The 20,185-nt window shown below is 42.9% G+C and overlaps 1 protein-coding gene across 2 annotated transcripts in view; it reads left to right on the top strand.

Annotated features, from left to right (window-relative positions):
- Positions 1–114: 114 nt before the first annotated feature.
- Positions 115–20,185, top strand: part of LOC125763831 (uncharacterized) — a 39,766-nt gene continuing 19,695 nt past the window's right edge. Inside the window, exon 1 of one of the 2 annotated variants that reach the window (XM_049427394.1) lies at positions 115–749. The gene's annotated coding sequence lies outside the window, so the exon portion shown is untranslated. Of the gene's footprint in view, positions 786–20,185 lie in introns of both variants that reach the window. The other variant, XM_049427392.1, reaches the window with a different exon arrangement.

The following is a 20,185-nucleotide window of genomic DNA, read 5'->3' as shown; positions in this document are numbered from 1 at the left end:
CACAAACGCAAGCACACGCGCGACCGTACGAGAGCACTCACGACGCTATCGGACGATCGAATGTCAAGCGCTCCGGACTCGGGCGAGCGCAGCATCCGGCACCAGTTTCGGCTTGGTTGGCTCCGCTGCTGCTTTGAACTCGCAAGGACACGGGTCACGTCGTCGTCGTCGTCGTTGCCTGCCTAGCTGGCTGGCGTAAGCGGTTCCTGTCGAAGTGAACCGTTCGTCCGTTTTGGTCGTCCCGTCATTTGTTGACAGCTTTCCAATTTCTCAGCCTATCGTCACTATCGCGCTGTCTCCTTCGGGTTTTTTACTATTCCCTGTGTGTTCCGCGCGTCTGTGTGTGTGTGTGTGTCTGTGACTGCGAACGAGCGGGTGAACGAGTGAGTGCGTGTCGTGTGATTTGTTGCAAAAATCTTCTTGACTTGAGAAGCTTGAAGATCCGTACCAGAACGTCCATAGCGTGTAGCGTGCCGTACCGTGAAAGGAATCCATCCGTTACGCGTGGAAAAGTTTTGCCGAGTTTTATTGTGTCTGTGTGTGAAACCGAAACCCCCGAAAAGTAGGCTAAAAATATATTCAATGTTTGTATAAAGTGAGCTTTTTTGGGTGGCAAGTGTTTTGTGTGCGAAACGGAACAAGTGGCTGGTGGAATAGAGAAAAAAAGGATATCGAACACAATTTCGAAGGAATCGAAATCACGACAGCAAGGATCATCTGGGGCCAGAAGCTAGAAAGGTTCATTTCCGGTACGCCACCGAACAAATGCGTGTCCATTGTCTACGGTAACTAGAACACCTCGATGAAACGTATTTTACAATCCAAACTCTACGGTTCCAATCTGCTTCACCTTTTGACGCTTTGATGGCAAAAGCTGCCTGACGAATGCTATCAATGGATATCGTTACGAGTTGCCGATATCTGTCACGTGGGTCATTTCAAGGCAAGGCGACGACGTTTGGCTCATTTTAACCTTCAACGGAAGTTTAATTGCCCAAAACCATTACAACGTCTTCATCACACCACAGTGCCACTGTGGGGTCGTTCCATTACGTTGAGTTGTTGAAGTGTGGCAACGCATCAGTAGCAAAAAGCAAAAGCAAAAAATAAAAAATAAAACTTTTCTTCTTGCCAATGAAATACGGATTTATTGTCCACGAGTAGAAGCGGGTTTGGGGTGGTGGAGCAAAAAAAAACCTAGCACTCACTCACAGCTTTTGTGTGGCATGTGCCTAGGCGGCTGGTTCACTCCACAAGTACACGCACTGAGGGGTAAGGATTTTCTATTCTAGTCCGTGTAGGAATGCCAGGCACAATCGAGCTGCCAAGGATGCTCGACGGAATGGAACCCCGTTATGTGTTGTAAATAACGTATCGATCTGCACCGTACCCCGGTTTCGTACCATTGTTCGTTCGTGTCCCGCTTCTATGTGCTCCCTTGTAAAATACCGTTCTTCCACAGTTCGGCCCGGCACAAGAAGCAATCCTTAAGGACTTGGTTGCCCTCACCCAAAAACGGGGAGACCACCTATCCGGGCGTACAGCCAGCCACAGCATCCTCCAGGCCGCATCAGGCATATGAGTGTGCGTACACGTACCGTCCCGTCCTCCCGTCCCGTCCCGTCCCGTGGAGCCATAACTCCCAAGCTGTCCTTCCTCGCAACAAACCAACTCGATGAGTGACGGTCGTCAGCGAGTGGGAATGAGCGAGCCAGTATCGGGTTACCATCTTGCCGATGGCGTGAGCATGAGCGAGTAGGAACGCAAATGAAAAAGGGCCGGGGGTTTTTGTCAGGGTGCAATCCAGGACCTAGGACGATGTTTCACTGTTTGTTAAGCACACGCTCGGTGCTGGGAGTGGGGCGAACTTGAGTGTCGCAGGGACAACACAACAAAGATGAAATTGCGAATTATTTTCATTAGGATCACTTTCCCGTCCGTGCATACAGTGCCGGAAATGAAGTGTTAATCTTCAAACCGAGATAGCCGCCACAGCACGATAGTCAAAACAAAAACGCGTGATGGAAACCCGAGGGGTAGGTTTTAGTAGGCGTCCAGCAAAGAAAACAGCAAAAAAACGACGCCAAAAACCCCTTCACCAAAATTAACACATTCGCGATGGAATCGTGGCCTTGCATGGAATTGGTAGAAAGTAGATAGGATAAGCTTGTGAGCTTGGGACAAACGTAGCACACAAAAAAAGAAAACCCTGGGCCTATTCCTGTGTAAACAAAACGCTTTGGCCGAGACGTCATCTCTGGTTTTGCTATCGGCGATTTGGGTCAGTCTCGGTAATTTGCCGTCCAAATCCGTGGGTTCGAGATCTGCTAAGCTGCAGCAGCTGTAGCTTACATCGAAAATGGCGAAATTGCTTGTCCCACGGGCTTAGTCGCATAGGGATCTTGGCCGTTTTTTTTTCTTCTTTTTGCTTGCTTTCGCACCCACCACAGGCTGAAGTCACTTTCGTTAATCTGGTTTAGCGTGTTTTTTTTTTCGCTGGCTACATGCTTGTTGTTTCTTTGGGGGCGAGGGTTTGTTGGGTGCTCAAAGATGCCTTGCCCTTCATCCGTTGAGGCACAAGCAGCGGAACATAATGTATACGGTTTGTTTGCTAAATTCGATTGGAAATATGCTGTGTGAGCTGTATATGAGTGGGGAGAATGGATTAAATCGTTTCAACCCTTGTGCAACTTCCGGCCGATGGCCGATGTTTTCAAGCTTCTTCAAAAAGCGCATCACATTACAACCGGACCCAATTCTTATGAGGCGTGCTGATACATTGAATGGCTCTAGGTTCCTCGTTCAAGTGGTTCCGAGTTTTTAAAGCCTATTCCAGTAGTTCTGCCCAAAAAGCGTCCATATCTACATCACCCATGGGATCGTACATCACTCGCAAAACGCACCCTTTTCTCGGAAGCGCCCATTAATTGTTTACCTTTTGCTCATTTTCACCTGCCGTTCTTCGGGGGAAGGGGTTTTTTGGGACATAGGGTATACAAAGTTCCCCGCAGCTTCCCCGCAAAAGGGGAGAGCTTTTTGGGGCATTTACCGGACCTCATTTCTTCGTACGCTTCGTGGCGAATCGGGTAGCCAATCACGTCTCCACACATCCAAACAAACCGGATACGAAGAAACCCGGGGAGGTGCAGCATACCGAGAGTCTAGTCTTGGGTAGGAGTTTTTGCGGATAACGAAAAGCCAAAAGCCAACGAGCTGGAACGTATACAAGACTATGGGAAAAATATAACCAAAAGAACGACAACAACCACCGAATCAAGTGTACCGAAACCGAATCATAAAAAGGGAGCAACAGCACCTAGAAACCCCGGACGGTCAGGTGATGTTTCGACCAGCAGCAAAAGTACAAACATAACCCAACAAACTTGTGAGTCATTTGCGGATAAAAGAAAATGGTACCTCACAACACTATACCCATCATTAATGAGATGGCCATCGTTTTTTTGGGAATGGTAGCACCGATGGTCAGGGCTAGGTGCGCATCCTTGCGTTTTATTGGGGTCCGTTTCCCACCAAAAACAGGCATCACACGGTCATCGGTATGTCCGTTACGCGGTAATGCGATATTTCGTATTCTGTATCGGTTGGTTTTTGGGCCTCCCGGTCGAATATCGTTATCCTTAATATATATTTTTTTTTTCTTTTTTTTTTTTTACCGGTGTCCGAAACTTTTCATTCTCCCTCTCCTGTATCAAGGCGCTTGTGTCTATTCGAACGCACACAGGTAAAGGATGGACATGGATGAAGCGAAGCTTGAGGTAAAGTGCTGCGTACGGAACATTTGGACAACAGTAACAAAAAAAAAGGGAAAAGGACATTAGTTTAGGTTCGATAGACTTCCAGTCGGAAGGTTGACTTACCCTGGGTGAGTTTGTCGGTGGATCCGATCTATCTATCTGGTCATCGATATCTGTCGGTGACGGTCGATGTGTCATCCATCGTGTTCCGGGGGGCCAATTTTCAAGAGGATGAGTGTCGTAAGCGAACACGATAAGCGAAAAGAAATTGAGATGCTGTCCATCGTGTTTGGCCCGCTCTCTTTCAAATTTATCTTTTCCCTGTCCGGCCATACTCCTCTTCGCATTTTTTATCGCCCACCCATTCTATCAAGATGATCATTATACCGAGGCATTATTGATGGAATTATTGTACAATTTCCGAAGCCATATCGACTTGTCATTGCGTTGTAGCCTTGTCCTGGCGCCTTCCGTCCACTGACCATTTTAAGCTTAAGCTTTGGCTGAAAAACGCTCCCAGACGGTGTCATAAAACTTGCTGCTGGGAAACTGAAAACAAAAACCAAAGCAAAAAAAAAACGCAAACACATACACTATTGCAGCTTATGGTGCTGAGCTATAGGGGTAAAGGAATAAGTAAACGTGCGTGGCGTGAGAAGAAAATGGCCGATAAGTAAGTGTGAATGTGAGATTTGTGTACACCGTCCCGGTGGACGTGAGTTTTTGACGTAGTATACGCACCGTATTGTGAATCTACTGCACTGCAAGGTTACAACATTCGTTCACTCGCCTTTTTTTGCTGCTGCTGCTGTAAGTGTCCTCTGGCTTTCCTCGCGGCCATTAGAGCGTGTGCGTGTGTGTGTGTGTGTTTTTGTTAGTTTGTTTGCTATTTTAACTCTCTTTTTTCCTCATCTCTACACACTTGCACACACACGCACACACTCAGCATGCCCCTTTCTCCACTCGATCGTGAACAAACGTCAAAGCCGCTATATATGTATATGAAGCGCTATTGTGATAGCTTCAGCACCCGGGCCGGAACGTTCACTACTCGCTGTTGCTGTCAACGTCATCGCCTACTGATCCGCTTAACCGTGCTCAAGCGGGATGCTGCAAAGCAAATGTGCGCTTTCGCAGGAAAAAGCGTGACAGCAACAGTGTGCGCGAGGGAGAGAGAGATAGAGAGAACGAGTGTGCGGTGTGTGCAAGAATGTTTGCACTTCGCTCTTTGCTTTTCCCTTTGTGTATGCGTTTTTTTGTTGTTGTAGTTGTCTTCTTGCGTTTTTGTTTCGTTTCGTTCTGTGTGTTTTTTTGTTGATATTGTTGTTTCCTTGCAACGCCTTTGCCTTCCTGCCGCTTGTTTCCCCTTCACCTTGCCCCGCACTGGGTAAACCAAACGGAACTGAAGAACTCCTCTCCACTCAATTTGCCACGGTGCACGGTCCAAGGAAGTATTTGTACCATGCCATGGTCCGGTGTGTGTGGCCCGGAGGAAGGAAACGTTGTTGGGTTTGCAATTTGCGAGACCGCCAAGAGTTGCTTCGTGGTTGGTGCGCACGGACAAACGGTGGCCCAGAATTTCCCTCCGGCACATTTTTTTGCGTCCGTTCCGTCCACTTCCGTCCGTACCCGTTTCCTCGTTTGTGCAATCTACGCTACAACAACGATCCGGTCATGTCATCTATCTTCCCGTCAGCATCTAATCATCATTTTTCTTCTCATCCACTCACTACCAAACGGTGAAATGGCGGGGTGCAGCTCACTCTTTCTCTCTCCCTCACTCATACCACGCGATAAAGGGAAAAAGTGTAGTACGCAAGAAAGGAAAAAAAGGGGAAAACTCCCACACCCTAACACTCCTCTCCCAAATGTGGGACGGTGAGTGGGAAACCGGAAAAGTGGAGTCGCAGTTGAGGTTATGTTTTATTTTTCCACGACGACGTGCCTTCTTCACTCGGTTGGTCCATGATCGACGATGGACCAAAAACCAACGTACCAGAAGCAGCGTGAACGTTTCTGCGTGGCCACGATGGCGATAGGGCTATCGCCATCATTCCGCTACCGACGCGATGAAACATTGCGACCATCCAGTAAACGAGGGCCCACACACACACACACACACACAAAACCCAATAACACGGATACTGTTGGTGGTGGTTTTTGAGAGGGCTAAGAGTAGAACGAGCCTGATTAGTGACACATCAGCATGTCATCGGACGGGTAAGCGTTGGAGGCAAGACATTACACAAAGCGAACATGACGCCGGAAGATGAATTTTCATTCAAGTGGTGGCCGGTTTTCAATTAGAACGATACCGGGCGATACCCGTCCTGTTTTGGTATCTTCCCTTTTGCGCTTTACATATGTTCTCAATGAAGCTTGTTCGCTTACATTCAATCCGTACCATGTAAAACCACATGTTTGCACATCATCTTCATCTCTTCCGGCTTCCTTTTCACACATCTCTTTGACGTCTGTTGGTTTGCCGTTTTACCAACGGTGACGGTATGCATACGCGCGTACGTCACCTTGACATTTATCAAAACTGTCTACTATGATGAGTTGCATCGTTGCCATTGGGATGCGCTCTGAACTGTGTTTGTGGGGGCTCGAGCACTGTAGAAGCACCTGAAGCGAATGAATTACGCAATTAGTTTTCCCTGGCCTTCCTGGTACAAACCATCGTTTGGGGAATAATTTCGGTATGGCCAGTAGGGATGGTTTGTTGGCCCTCGTAATACATCCTCGTAACAAGTATTTAACAAGACTAGTTTAATGTTATTATTGCGTTACGTACTAGAATTAAGCTACGTTTTTAGTAAAATTTGTTTTAAACGCCTAAAACTATGCAATCCACAAAACAATGTGTTCGTATTAAGATTTGTTTTGATCGATTTTAATTACAAGAAACTTAACCAAATAGTTTTCGCTTGTCTGCCACCATTGTCTTAACGTATTACTGGACCAGCAGCATGGTACGGTTCTACACGTTTCCTTAATTCCACCTGAATGACCTTCATGACATTCTGTAATGTTTATTATTTTTAACATTGTAAGCCGGGCGATTTGCTTTACACGTCATGGTTCCCTAGAGCAAATCACTTCTCTTGCGGCAGGGGTAGAAACTTTTCCCAGTTCCCAGACTTTGGAAGGAACCGGTCTTGTTCTTCTTCGTACATCCTCCCCTCTCCACCGTACACATGCAATGAGACAAATCCCTGTAGAGTGTTGTATCATCAACAGTCAAGGGAACACCGTTGATCATCTCTCAGTAGCTGCTTCCGTGTGATTAAACTGTAATTTAGCGTTTAAGATTTAAGTGCCGGTGTGACTGTGTGTGTGTGTGTATGTGTGGTCGGTGTGCACGCGAGTTATTTTTCGTTCTTCCTGCTATTCCGGTACCTTCGGTAAGTAAGAAAAGCAAGTGTGTTATCAAAAGATCCACTTGCAGATGGTGTTTATGGGTGAACGTGCATATGCCTGTGCGCGTGTGTGTGGAGTGAATAAAATAAAATGGAGAGAAAAAAGTAAAAAGAGAAGAAAAAAAGGATCAACTTTCAACGTTGTGAAGGACGCGTTCTTGCGTGATAGAATAAGCAGGCGTGTAGAGAAACGACAAACAACCACGCATAAACGCGTACACAGCCACCCAAGAAGAGGACAAAACAAAAGTAACACGTATACAGAAGAGATCAAAACAAAAAAAAGAACAACACACCAACATCTTTCGCTTTTCCATTTCGCTTTGAGGGCAAACGATGACACGACGGTGGCAGGAGGGTTTTATTTTATTCGTTACAACAAAATTCAACCCCCTTCTTCTGATACGCTCTCTCTCTCTCCCTCTCTCTCTCTCTCTCTCTCTCTCTCTCTCTCTCTCTCTCTGTTCGTGAAGCTTCTACGCCCCATCCATCTCGGTTGTGCGCTTCCCTTAATCCACCCCGAACAAATCACGGCTTGCCACTCCCGTAAGAGCCGTTTGCAATTTTGTGCCACTTTCCATCGTCGTCTGTGGTATGTGCCAATAGAGCGGTGAGCCGAGTGGAGCGTTAAAGAGAGGGGAAAATCTTCGACCAACGCCCCGTTTACCGTATCAACTTATACCCCGTCGTGTTCCTGAACCTCACGATCTACACTGCCACCAATGTGCTCACGCATTTTGCACGATTCATTTGCATAAAAGCGTCCCCAGGAAAACCAAAAAGACGTCTACCACCTACTGTTCCTATCCCTTTTTGGTGGGTAGCTCATCCCCATCCCCTCTCCCCTTTCTCTTTCTTTTCCTCGACCGCTCTCTGTCGCTGTAACACTGCGTTTTGCTTGCCGCACACCGTGGGAAAAAACGTGTGCCGTACAACCGACCAGGCGTCTCCATCGTCCACGTGCGCTTGCTGAGGGAATATTTCCTTGCCTTAGATAATAAATGTGCAGCGCTAATGAAAAGCTACGGTGGCGCACAGCAGCATGGTAAAGCCAATGGAAAGCTATGGTTGTCGCGTTACGCTCAGCAGGCAACGGTAACAGCTGCTGTGACTTTACCATTGCTTCGACGGACTTTCGTCCGGAGTAGTAGCGGTTTTGCCGTTGCCGGCTTGCTCTCCATCGGCGTTTAGAGCTTTTCTGCCGAGGCGCTTTGCAATCGCTTTTTGTTTTAAAATACAAGCGAAACAATAACAGAAATAAAAACTGTCTCGAAAATGTTCACTTCGCACACGAATCATTGTTTATTATTTATTCACGTTTAAAAAGGGAAGCCAGCCAGCCAGCCTACTACCACCTACGATATGGGTTCTCTATTGCTCTAGTTTTTCTTGTGGGCCCATTATTTGTTGCTGTGTACTTTTTTTTCTCTCCCGTCTTCATCTTGTTTCATTTTGTCTGTCACAGTGCGTTCCGTTTGCATACATTTTGTTCTCATTTACACAGCGCTGTTTTTTTTGGTCTCCTGTTTCTCCGTTGTCTTCCTGGTGACTCTTTCCCGCAGCGTGCACCACACCATCCTTGCGCTATCAATTTCGTACGGAATGATAATAGACGATTGTTTTTTTCCCCGACAGTTACCACTCGAGGGAGTGGAGATTTTGAATAATTACTATTTATTTTTCCATTTCCATGCTAATGCGCGACTCTAGCGGTGGGTCCAATTGCGGCCACGCACCGCTTACTTTCCCTGCACGGATGCTGTCGTAATTGAAACCGGAGCTCCAATGAGATGCAATCGAGCCATGATAAGTCAGCACGGCAGCATGAGCCATCCAAAGCCATAAGGCTTAAGGTTTTTTTTCTTCCTGCTTTTCGTTACGTTCGCTTTTATGCTTCGGAAGCATTGTTGATTAGCGTAAGTGATGGATTGTGACGCGCTCTAATCAATGTTCTCTTTGATGAGCGTATCAGCGATAGCGTATCGGTTGGTACTTTAATTGGTTCATTTGTAATCGAATGCTTACATTTGGGACAAGTAAAATTGACATTTAATGTATCGGATTAAATGCATTACAAGTGTGCCTATTGGGCTGGAATCCCGCCTGGATTTGAGATACCAATTGGCACGTAAATGTTTGTCAAACTAATTTCTAACCAAATTTGTGTTTGATGTAGATCTCAGATTTCAAAGCTGATTTTATTTTTGTAAAAGCCACACAAAAATTAAATGTTAGACGTTCAATATAGTGTAGGTAGTTAGAAAATAATTTAAATTGTAATTATTTTCAATTCAAATAACAAGTTCTTTGACACACTGATTGATGCTGGAGTTGTGGATGAATTAATTACAAAGTATGGTTTGGTGTGCAGAATTTCTGCAACAGGTTAAATAGAAGAATGTTAAAGAAATGTTTTGGTTTTCTAATCATTTCACTCATCATTGTAGAGAAGATGTTTTGTACAAGAAAAGATTTAAATATTCCACCAATAATTATTCTCATAATTCCTGCTAGCGTTTGAAACGATGTGCAAATGCAAACGTTCACACAAACTGCTTAACGAGAAGCAACACAGCTTAAATTGAATTGTAAATCCAACACTTGTAAAACCAAACATCAACCGAAAATCGTCATTAAAATGTTTTAACGATTGTTTACTAAAAGACAAAAACCACCCGGAAGCGGCTGAATTACACCGAAACTGTAAACAGGATGGCTTTATTCCAACTCGGATACCATTCGGTACCGTATCTTCCGCAGCACTGGTAACTGTGCCGAACTTACGCGTAAAGAAATGGTCGATTTTTGTCCCGGCACTTGTACAAAACGTACGATCGTGTGCGTACGTTTTTCGGGGCGAACGTTTAATTGTTTCGTTCCGGGCGAAACGGTTCGTTTCCTTTTAGCAGCAAACAAACGTCTCTGTGCTGCAATATTTTGCTGCAGCAATATGTTCGGTTTGCTTTGTTGCCGACCGTATGCCAAGTTTTGTATGCCGGGAGTATGCTCGAAGCTGAAGGCTGGAAAAGCAAACACCCAAATACGGATAAGCGCTAAACGGATTTTCTTCCTATCGAGTCGCAATATCGTGTCGTACGAGTTTGGTGCCCCGGCGGTGCCGGTTACCGATTGAATCGGACAGAATGGCACCGGGAGGGTTTTTTCCCTTTTTTTACCCATCCGGTGTTCCCGGTGTACCCTGGATGTACGAAAAGGGGGAAGGGTACAAATCCCGGTAACACAAACTCGAAGCACACCGAACACTTTCCGACCGCACATGTGTTCTGTGTGTTTGTGTTATGTTTTGATTATTTTTTTCTCTATATTTTCTGGTTTTGTTTTTGCTTTCAACTTCAGGTGTGCAAAACGCGAATGTGTGTACCGTTTTTTGGAGTGACAAGTGATGTTCTACTCTTTCGTGTGCTTTGTTTCATTGTTTAAGCTTTAAAAAGGGTGTTATCGTACCTTAAATTTGGTTTTTCCTTTCCCCAGTTGACGAGAAACAGAACATTTTCGATCCCCTTGCAAATAAGCCAAATCGTTACGTATTTGTCCACCGTCGTCTGTACCGCGTCTTATGCCACCGTTTTTCGCTCAATCATGCTAAACGTTTTGTCAAAATCATGCCACCCCAAAAAGATGGAGCACAATATTTGACAGGTCGAGAGTTGATGGGCTGAAAAGTTTTCCCTCCCGAAAAAATAATCAACATCTTTATGAATGCCTTTGCCTGATTACGTTGCTGTGCGCAAGCGACCTTGCCTGCTGTTTAAAGGTAAAAGGGACAAAAAGAAAAACATTTGCCAAACCTCGCTGCTACTGTAAGGGTAGAAGTCGTAAACTTGCCAAACAGCAAGGGCTTCACTTAATGTCCACTTTCACTAAATCGTGTGCTCATAATTCACTGGTACCTAATTTTTTGTTGCTACCATCTTCTTCATCCAACTTTAAACATTCCTCACGACCGACGCCAATCGACCTGGTGGACCTGCTATACGGATTCTTGAGCGTTAAATGTTCAACACTAACAGAAAAAAAATTGCAGGTGGTAAACGGTGGACGAAACGAATAGCCAACAAAGGAATTGAATTAAATTTCCACTTATCACCGAGGTCACCCCGAGTGGATCACCGGGCGGCTCCATTAGCCTGGTGGCTGTTGGAGGAAAGCAATGATGCCGGTACTATGGGGCGGTCGGGAACCGAAGGGAAATTTAAATCCCATTCCCAATCTACACACCAGGGTGTGTGGTGAATTTCGAGGAAATAGAAAGGCAAACATTCGAGCATCACCTGTCCATTTTTTTTTTTGGTGGTGGTGACGCTTTTATTTTACTTTTTTTTTAACGTTCGATTCCGTTTCCTTCCACGTAGTTGAGGGTATTCTTATCGTGTGTATTTTTTTGTTGTCATTTCGTTGTTATTATTGAAGTTGATATTTTTATTTGATTTCTTTTTTTCTTTCGTTTCCTTTATTGTCTTTTACGAGTGGATTGGGAGGTGTTCAGTCTTGGCGCTAACGGTTTTGTGCTCGTTGAATATTCGTGTTGCTGGGTACGTGAGTGTGTGTGTGTTGTAGTACGAATATTTTCTGGGACTTGCTGCCATCGTAAAGTGGCACATTTAGTGAATATTATAAAACAATGGGTTAGAATTCGAAAAATAAAAGGAAATTCCACTAGCACTATAAATGACTGGGCGCCTCCATTACATTAAGCTTTTTAAAAAAATATATTAAACGTGGCCTAATGTTATTTTTCATCTGTTGTTTTGAATGAGAAATTTTATAAAAATGCATAATATTAGATAAATAAATGTTTTCACACTGCAAAAAATTCTCAATAAAACACATCGTACAACCAACCCACCTAACGGTTTTGTGCTCGTTGAATATTCGTGATTTTCTGGGTACGTGAGTGTGTTGTACTACGAATATTTTCTGGGACTTGCTCCCATCGTAAAGTGGCACGTTTTGAGAATATTGTAAGGCAATGGGTTAGAATTCGTAGAATAAAAGGAAATTCCACTAGCGCTATAAAGGACTGGGCGCCTCCATTACATAAAGCTTTTTTAAAAAAATATTTTAAACGTGGCCTTATGTTATTTTTCATGTGTTGTTTTGAATGAGAACTTTTATAAAAAAACGGGAAATATTAGATAAATAAATGTTTGCACACTACAAAAAACAGGCCATACATTTAAGCTACATTAATCCATTAACAAAAAAACACTATCACAATTTTGTTCGTTTGTTTTTTGTTGTTGAATATGTGTATTCTTTGGCTTCTGCTTTTCTTTTTATTGAGTAATAATGTTTCTCCAAAAACATGAAAAACATGTCAAATCACTATCTTTTCAAATCGTTCACTGTGCATCAGTATTGGTGGCCCAGTATTCCAATCGTCAAGAGAACAGAAAGAAAAGCCCTTTCGACTTTTCGTCCCTACTCCCGTGCTCAGTATTTCTTGTGTATTTTTTTCTTCTTTTCTCTTCATCCTCCTGAAGCTCACACAGTGCGCACAGTCCCATTTGCCCCAAAGGTATTCACAGATATTTCTTCTTCCGTTTGTTTCTTTTTTGCTGTTTTATCATTACCAGGGCTTACCGAGCGTTTCGAAAGCGTTTCGAGGCGATTGTATTTTTTTCTTCTGTATGTTTTTTTTGTTTTTGTTTTTGTACTGTGCATTATGCTTTACTACGGGGTAAAAAAGATGAAAGAAAGGTACAACGAACCGGATGGGATTTGTTCGGCGTGTTGTTTTCCTCCACGGTCAGGCAAACGCAAGGAACTGGTCTTACCCGCTGGGGAGGTTAGAGTTCAGATTCCGTACCACTAAGGGTTCGGGAAGATTTTGTATCGCTGTTGAAACAGCACCGAAGCACCACCGAGAGAAGCTGAATTTGATGGGAAATCGTAATCATGAACGTATTTTCCCAGCTGCAGAGAGTGTAGCAATGGAAAACGGTAGCAACATTACCGAGCGGTTAGGAACGGTTGAACGGTTCCGGGCGGGAGGTGACAATCATGTTTTTTTTTTTATGTCCTGCTTTCTCCACGCTGAAACGCCGTACGAACGAGCGCTCGCTCATTGGCGGTCTACAAAGCGGTCCCTACTTAATGAATACAACTGCTCTCAGCTGACTGGTCGGAAACGCTCCGAGTAGGTTTTTGCGTTTTGCGAACGAATATTGCTGAATGACAAAAGTTACTGAGGGAACTATAATGAAATCAAAGTTTTCTCCACCATGTGGCTGGCACGGGACCCATGTGCCCATGTAAGGGCAAATCGAGACCCCACACACACACACATACACAAAAAAGAAGAGAAAACCCCGGTGCGCGAACAATCTGGGTGCCTGGTAAGTGCTTTGCATGAGCAAATTTGACCAGTGCGGAACACAATGAAACTTTTCAACGCCCTTCGTTGATTTCTTTTTTCCCCTGGTATATATTTGCACTTTGGCCTTACCCGAACAGAATGGTGTAATGGCTAGCAAAACAGCATAGTCTAGGGTCGACATGATGAACACCCGAAAAATATGAAAAACCCTCGAACAGCAGAGCTGCACCCGGAGACGGTGGTGGGTCCTTCTGTTGGCTGGTGAGTTTACATGCATGGCGTAACTTTTGCGTGTACACGAATTGAATTTAATGGACTTTGGACATCCCGCCTCTGCGATCGTGCATCCAGTTTCGGGTGTGAGTTGTGGCCTGTGTTAGCTTTTTGGTGAATTAAAAGTCGATTTTTCGATGTTTTATGGTATGTGTTTGTGACCAAGTGTTTCTGTATGTGTGTGAACGAAGGAAGTCGTTTTTATTTTATTCGTCAAACTCCGTGAGAGCAGGAAGCCATTGTCATGCGTCATTTTTGACCTCCTGGCAGACATGTTGATGGTTCTTGGTGCCCCACCCCTCCCGGGTTCTGGTTGGGAAATTAATTAACACGGTTGTGTGTACTTTACAGGTATAAGAGAAGCTGGACGCAGCTGCAGAACTAATTATGACTTCATTATGGAATTTCATAATTGACCACGTACCACGGCAAAAGACGACACAAGCTGACTATCGTGATCGGATGCCATGTTAATGGAAGAAATGATAGGATAACAAATTTGATTATCGATATAAAAACGTGTAATTTAATTTGCTGCTCCTGATCAATCACACACACACAACCAGCAAAACCCCTAAACGGTGTACCCTAATGTTGGTTTTTAATTAAAAAGTACAACACCATTAATAACTGCATGATTGAGCGATGCACATCAATGCGTTTAAAATCTTTTATTAATGTTGGTATGCAGATCGACAAGATATAATCTTCATAAAAAATATTGCAAAGAGATCAAAATGATAGATTTTAAATTCAATAGAATCAAATATTTTATCCATTCATGATGTATTTGTAAAAGACACCTCTATAGTCAATTTATGAAGTATGTTTTTTTTAAATTGGTTCAACTATTTGCATCGTATTTTTATATTTTTAATTGATTGTTATGTAAGTATTTGTGATAAGAATTTTAAAAACAGTTGGTAGTTTTACAAGTGTAAGATGAATTGAATATCCCAGAGCAGAAGATGTAATTGCGATTTCATCTTGGAATTGTTTAATTGACGTGGGCAAGTAATTATAACGAATTAGTTATAATGGGGAGACAAATTCTGCTGCAGGAGACCTCTAAACGGCTAACAGTCGACCGCCGTCGCCTGCCAATAAACTATCCCGCCCTTTCTGGTGAATAAATCAGCGCCAACGCTCTATATCAGTCCATAAGGACGACATTAAAGAACTTTATGGGCGTCTAGGTCGTCCGGTGCCATTCGAATGACATGACCAGCCCACTGTGACTTGGGGAGTCTAATGCACTGTGCTATGATGAGTTCGTTGTACAGCTCAGAGCTCGTCCTTATAGTGGTTCTTCCGTTGTATTTCCTCGGATCTACTTCTTCTTCTGTTGCACTACAACATCATGAGGTCTTGGCCTGCCTTTTCTGGCTTTCTTTAAATTTAATTTTCTGTAGCGATAGTCAGTCCTGTGTACAGAGTCTTCCAACAATCCTTCTGAACTTCTTTCTCTCGAACGCGTGAAGAGGGTTTCGTCAGTTTTGGACCAGAGTCCATGTCTCAGAGGCGCATTTGAGTTCTATATTTTATGCCCAGCTTGGATCGTCGCGACAGGTGTTGTAAGTGGGGAAGTTTCCTCAGACTGTGGCAAGATGGCAACCATCATCTTTGCGCTTATCTCAACAATATTGTTGTTGCCGGTGCTGATACTTGACTCAAGATAGGGGAAGTTTTTGGAAGACTTCAACAGTGCAGTCACCTCGGCGTAGGTCAAGATTTGTTAGCAGTTTCAATTTGGTTTTTGTCTCATTAATCTCCAACCCGAAGCTATCTTTAGTAAAATTAGTAAACGAAACAGCTGATTGATTAGTTATGTTAGATATTTAATGATGTTAGGTACTTAGAATATTTATTTCTGCTCTTTTAAGCTTTTGTTTTTGAACGTTGGTATGAGAAATGAAAGGAACCATAAGTCTAAGAATCTCTCAGAATTCTCAAAAGCTAGTCTCTAAAGACTATTTCATAATTACCATATTGTGCTTAAAGTCAGGCCACTGTTATTAAATTTACACCAAACGAACCAAATCCGAAAGTTGTTTTAGACTATCTACATTGATGGAGGCGTGTTGCTTAATTGATATGTCGCTTAGAACTCGGCTCCAACGTTCATTGAATAAATTTCCTAATGAGTTTTTTTGTATGTAATAATATTATACACCTTTTCTTACATTATTCAAAAATACACCTTTTCATTATGATTGTTATTGGCATAATTGTTATTATTATCGGTTGAAAAGATCATAATTGAATATTCCTTGCTCGGGAAAGGAAAACTTATTCAACGAAGAGCAAACAAACGAAGAAGCAAAAACAACCCACCAGTTTTTCAATATGCAATTTTTTTGCAAACAATTTTAAAACCACACACTCTAACACACTACCCGGCACCGTACCAGGTACGTGCGGTACGGCCCATCCATCAAGCGCAGAATTGAAAGCGATTGTTTTTTATGCTTTCATCCCCCGCGAACGTAACGTATAGGCTCCAGCTTTCAGGACCGATTTATACCTTCGCTATTAAATAAAAGCCTAAACTTTAACGCGAAGCGGTGGAAAAAACTTTCGTCATCAAATTCAGTTTTACCTCAATCTTTCTCTCGCCCTTTTTTTGTCTGTGTGTATGTGTGTGAATTGTGCGATCATGATACCGTCGTACGCAAAAAAGGGTTTTCCTACAGCTACATCGTAAAGTGGGCGAAGCAGGGAAGTTTCTTGTAATAAAATTTTTATCGGACAGAAGATAAACCATGCTTAGCGGAAGCGAGTTACCTCGGGATATGCAACCTGAACCGGGTGATCCCTCGTACCCTCGTTTTTGTACGCGAAAGTCGAACCCAAAGCTGTCTGGTCGTATCATGCGTCGGCGGTCGGTGAATGGAGTGAAACAAAAAAGGAAGCAGAAGAATACAAAAAAAAAACATTGGGCGATAAATTTTCACACACTGTGGACAATAAAATTTGATAAAAATTGCGGAAAGGCACAAATTTCAATCTTAAACTTTGTGATCCTCCAGAACCGTAACGGATGTGGGATAGGGATACGGGTAGCAGATAGGCAGGAGTGTTTGCCTTTTCGAACCTTAAAGTATTACTGCATGTTAGTTGGCCACAAAGCAAAGCGAACGGTAAAGGTAAAACGAGCCATATTAACAACACTTTAATGGCTCGTGTTCGTAACGATTGGTACAATAATTAACAACTTGCCTCGTGGAGCTCGTCTCGTGGAGAGACGCGAGCCGGCAGTGCAATAAGCTGTAGTAAATGCATTACCTGCGAGCTATAATGTTCGTTATACGAACAAGCGAAATAAATGGCCCTCACATGCTGGCCAGACAGACACGTGCGTACGTGCGTGCTATCAGTGGTTGAAATGGTGGGATAAAGATGAAAAAAAGAACGATGTAAAACGCTACAATTTCAGCCAATGTGCTCGGAAACGCATAAACGATGCAAACGTTGTGCACAGTGTTATACGAACTAATGCGGGGTTGCTGTTTTCAATATTTATGATAAATTTGTTGGAGATTTGGACGTTATTTTTATAATTGTTCTGAAAAGGACTGTCGATGGACATGAAGTAGTTCGAATGTAGCAACAGATTTAGTGTGACTTACTATGGCCTAAGACTTGAGTTATCAGTCAGTAACATACCATAAATGATGATTCAATATGTTGTCACTGCTGAATCCTCAAAGATTCATGAATCCTCTTAGATTATTAAATCCCTTAAGAATAATGAACCCTCATAGCTTCCCAAATAAAGCTCAAAATTAACCTCAAAGATTCTTCGCAGATTCATAAAACCTCATCAACTATGGAATCCTCACAGACCCGAGGCAAGACCTGTGTTTTACGAAGTACAAGACCTGTGTTTTGAAATAAGACCGGATATCAAATCCCATATTGAGCAGACCCAAGTACGCAGAACTGAATTTCTCGCTATGGGCTAAATATAGTCAAGGAAGGTCAGAAATGGCAAACCTCAAGACTTTCTGATGTTATAGTACCACAAAGAAAGTAGTTATTAGAAAATATAATTCAACTCAATCGAACTTTCTTTTTCTGCAGCCAAACACATAAAAATCTTAAACTACGAGAATCTTTAGAGAAAAATCCTTAGAGAATCATAAATCTTTAAGGATCCGTTAATCATTTAGGAATCGTCTCATGATTTGAACGACTCGTCGCTCAAGATTCATATGAATTGTTCCTTTAATAAGATTCATTAAACACTACACAAATGTTGGTTATTCATTCCTTTTTGGATCTTTAAAGTATTTTCCATTAATACAAATAGACTTCACTTGGCTTCAATGCAACATCCATTAGGTACTATTACACATAATGAAATCAATGGAATGGAATCAACATTGAATCACTTTCTGTCCAAAATAAAAAAAAACACCAAACAACGCGACCAATACATAAAAATACACAACCAAAACAAATTTATAACCAAAAGGCACAGTAATTATTTCGCAACACACTGTTATCATGCAGTGTATCACAATTTCCCATGCGGTTTTGCGAGGGTGCGATTGAAGAACGATTCGATGCGCCACTTAACGGCACACTTGTGATGCATAAAGGCAACCAATTGACAATGTTCATCATAAATTCATTAAAATGGCGAAACACGGGCCACACACTCACGCACGATTTACGCTTTACGCCGTATCAGTCGGGCTATACTAAACGATGCAATAAACGGAAAGATAAATCAAGGATGAAACAAAACTACACTGCGCCAAACTGAAATGCTTTGACTTGTAGCAATTTTTTCGCCATTTTATATGATTCGTTTTCCTTCGTTTTTCTTCTTTTTTCTGTTACATTTAACGTCCGAAATCGGCTCGTTTTCGAATGCGAAGCACGACTTTGGCGCCCGAAATCAACACCGATTGGAAGCAAAATCGAAGCATAATTCGATATAAGCCTTGCCCAAGCGTTTTGATCCATCACTCGTTCACAGTCAATATCGTGAAGCTCGTCCGCTTCACGATGGTTTTGATCACCAACCTTTCGGCCTGTTTTTTTTCCACCCCCCCAAAGGCTATCATTCACTGATCAAAAGCGATTCCATACTCCGGTGCGTGTGTTTGCTGCTTCCTTTCATCCGACGCACATATGTATGCTTTCGAGTTACGGGCATCCACATCCAGATGGATTGGTTGTGTTTGTGTACCATCCCGACCGCCTTTTCCGGTACCGAATCACAGTTCCACGAGTGGGAAAAACAAAACTATACCATTATCAGTCACTCTGGTGCCATCGTTAAATGTGGCGTACCCCACCTCTCCATTTTCTGGTGCTGTTTTTCCGACAGATCCCTGGAATCCGGGGCATGAATTTTATACTGTACCTCATCCAAACCGGACCAATCTGTGATTTATTTTACGCAACATCAAATCGACCCAATAAAATAAGAAGTAGAAAAAAAAAGTGCAACAACTTCCTTCTCACCGGCCAGCGTTGTTCATCCATATTGAGCTGGGATGGACAAGCTGTTTTGATGACGGATTAGATTGTGTATTTCATAAATTTGATAAAGCACTTTAGCAGTGATTTTTATGTGATTGAAACGGTCGTTTGTTCGGAACGACGGCGGTGGGTTTTTTTTCGTTTTTTGGAATATGGATATTCTACACACAAAAAAAACCAATAAAGCTGTACTTCATTGAACTTAAACATTAGCAAAATTGAAGCAATCTCATTTTGTGGCGAGAGGGATGGTAGGATATTAGAAGTTATGAGTTTCTTAATAGCAGTAGAGTTCGCAGAATTGTTGTGGTTTGAACCGGTAGCCATTAACATCAAACACCGTACATATGAATTTACAACACTTTTGTTTTGTTTTGAAATCCCCACAGGTTGTCCCCCCAAAAATGGGATTTTTGGCGCCTAAAGATATGCAAAATATTGTTTCGTAACAACCGTGACTATTCGATATGGACCTGTTGCTTCCCACGATCATCACGAGTGGCCCCTACGTTCAACGCAATTCACAAAACCCCACTAGACAACCTATACTTACGCCTACTGCGGAACTTTCAGGCCTGCCCGGTCCCAAGGAGCAAGTAACGTCGAAAGTTGAAGCATAGTAAAGTGAAACGAAAGGGATGTTATTTAAATACATTTTTGGGGTTTTTTGTGTGTTGTTGTTACAAACTTTTATCTACCTACTGAAGTGGAGACAAATGTCAAAGAAAAGAGGATCAATGTATTGTAAAGTAGCTATAAATGCTACTTACTACCCCGCCAAAAATTCCACAAATGCTTACAAAGCCAACCTTTATCGAGCTGATCGGTGCCATTTATTTAAAATGATATGGCTATTCTGGTGAAAAGTCCTATTTGAAGTAAACCTGTTAAGCTGTTCG

Source organism: Anopheles funestus, chromosome 2RL (assembly GCF_943734845.2).
Source record: "Anopheles funestus chromosome 2RL, idAnoFuneDA-416_04, whole genome shotgun sequence".
Taxonomy (NCBI): domain Eukaryota; kingdom Metazoa; phylum Arthropoda; class Insecta; order Diptera; family Culicidae; genus Anopheles; species Anopheles funestus.
The sequence above is the reverse complement of the archived record's forward strand: the minus strand, read 5'-3'. Positions and strand labels throughout refer to the sequence as shown.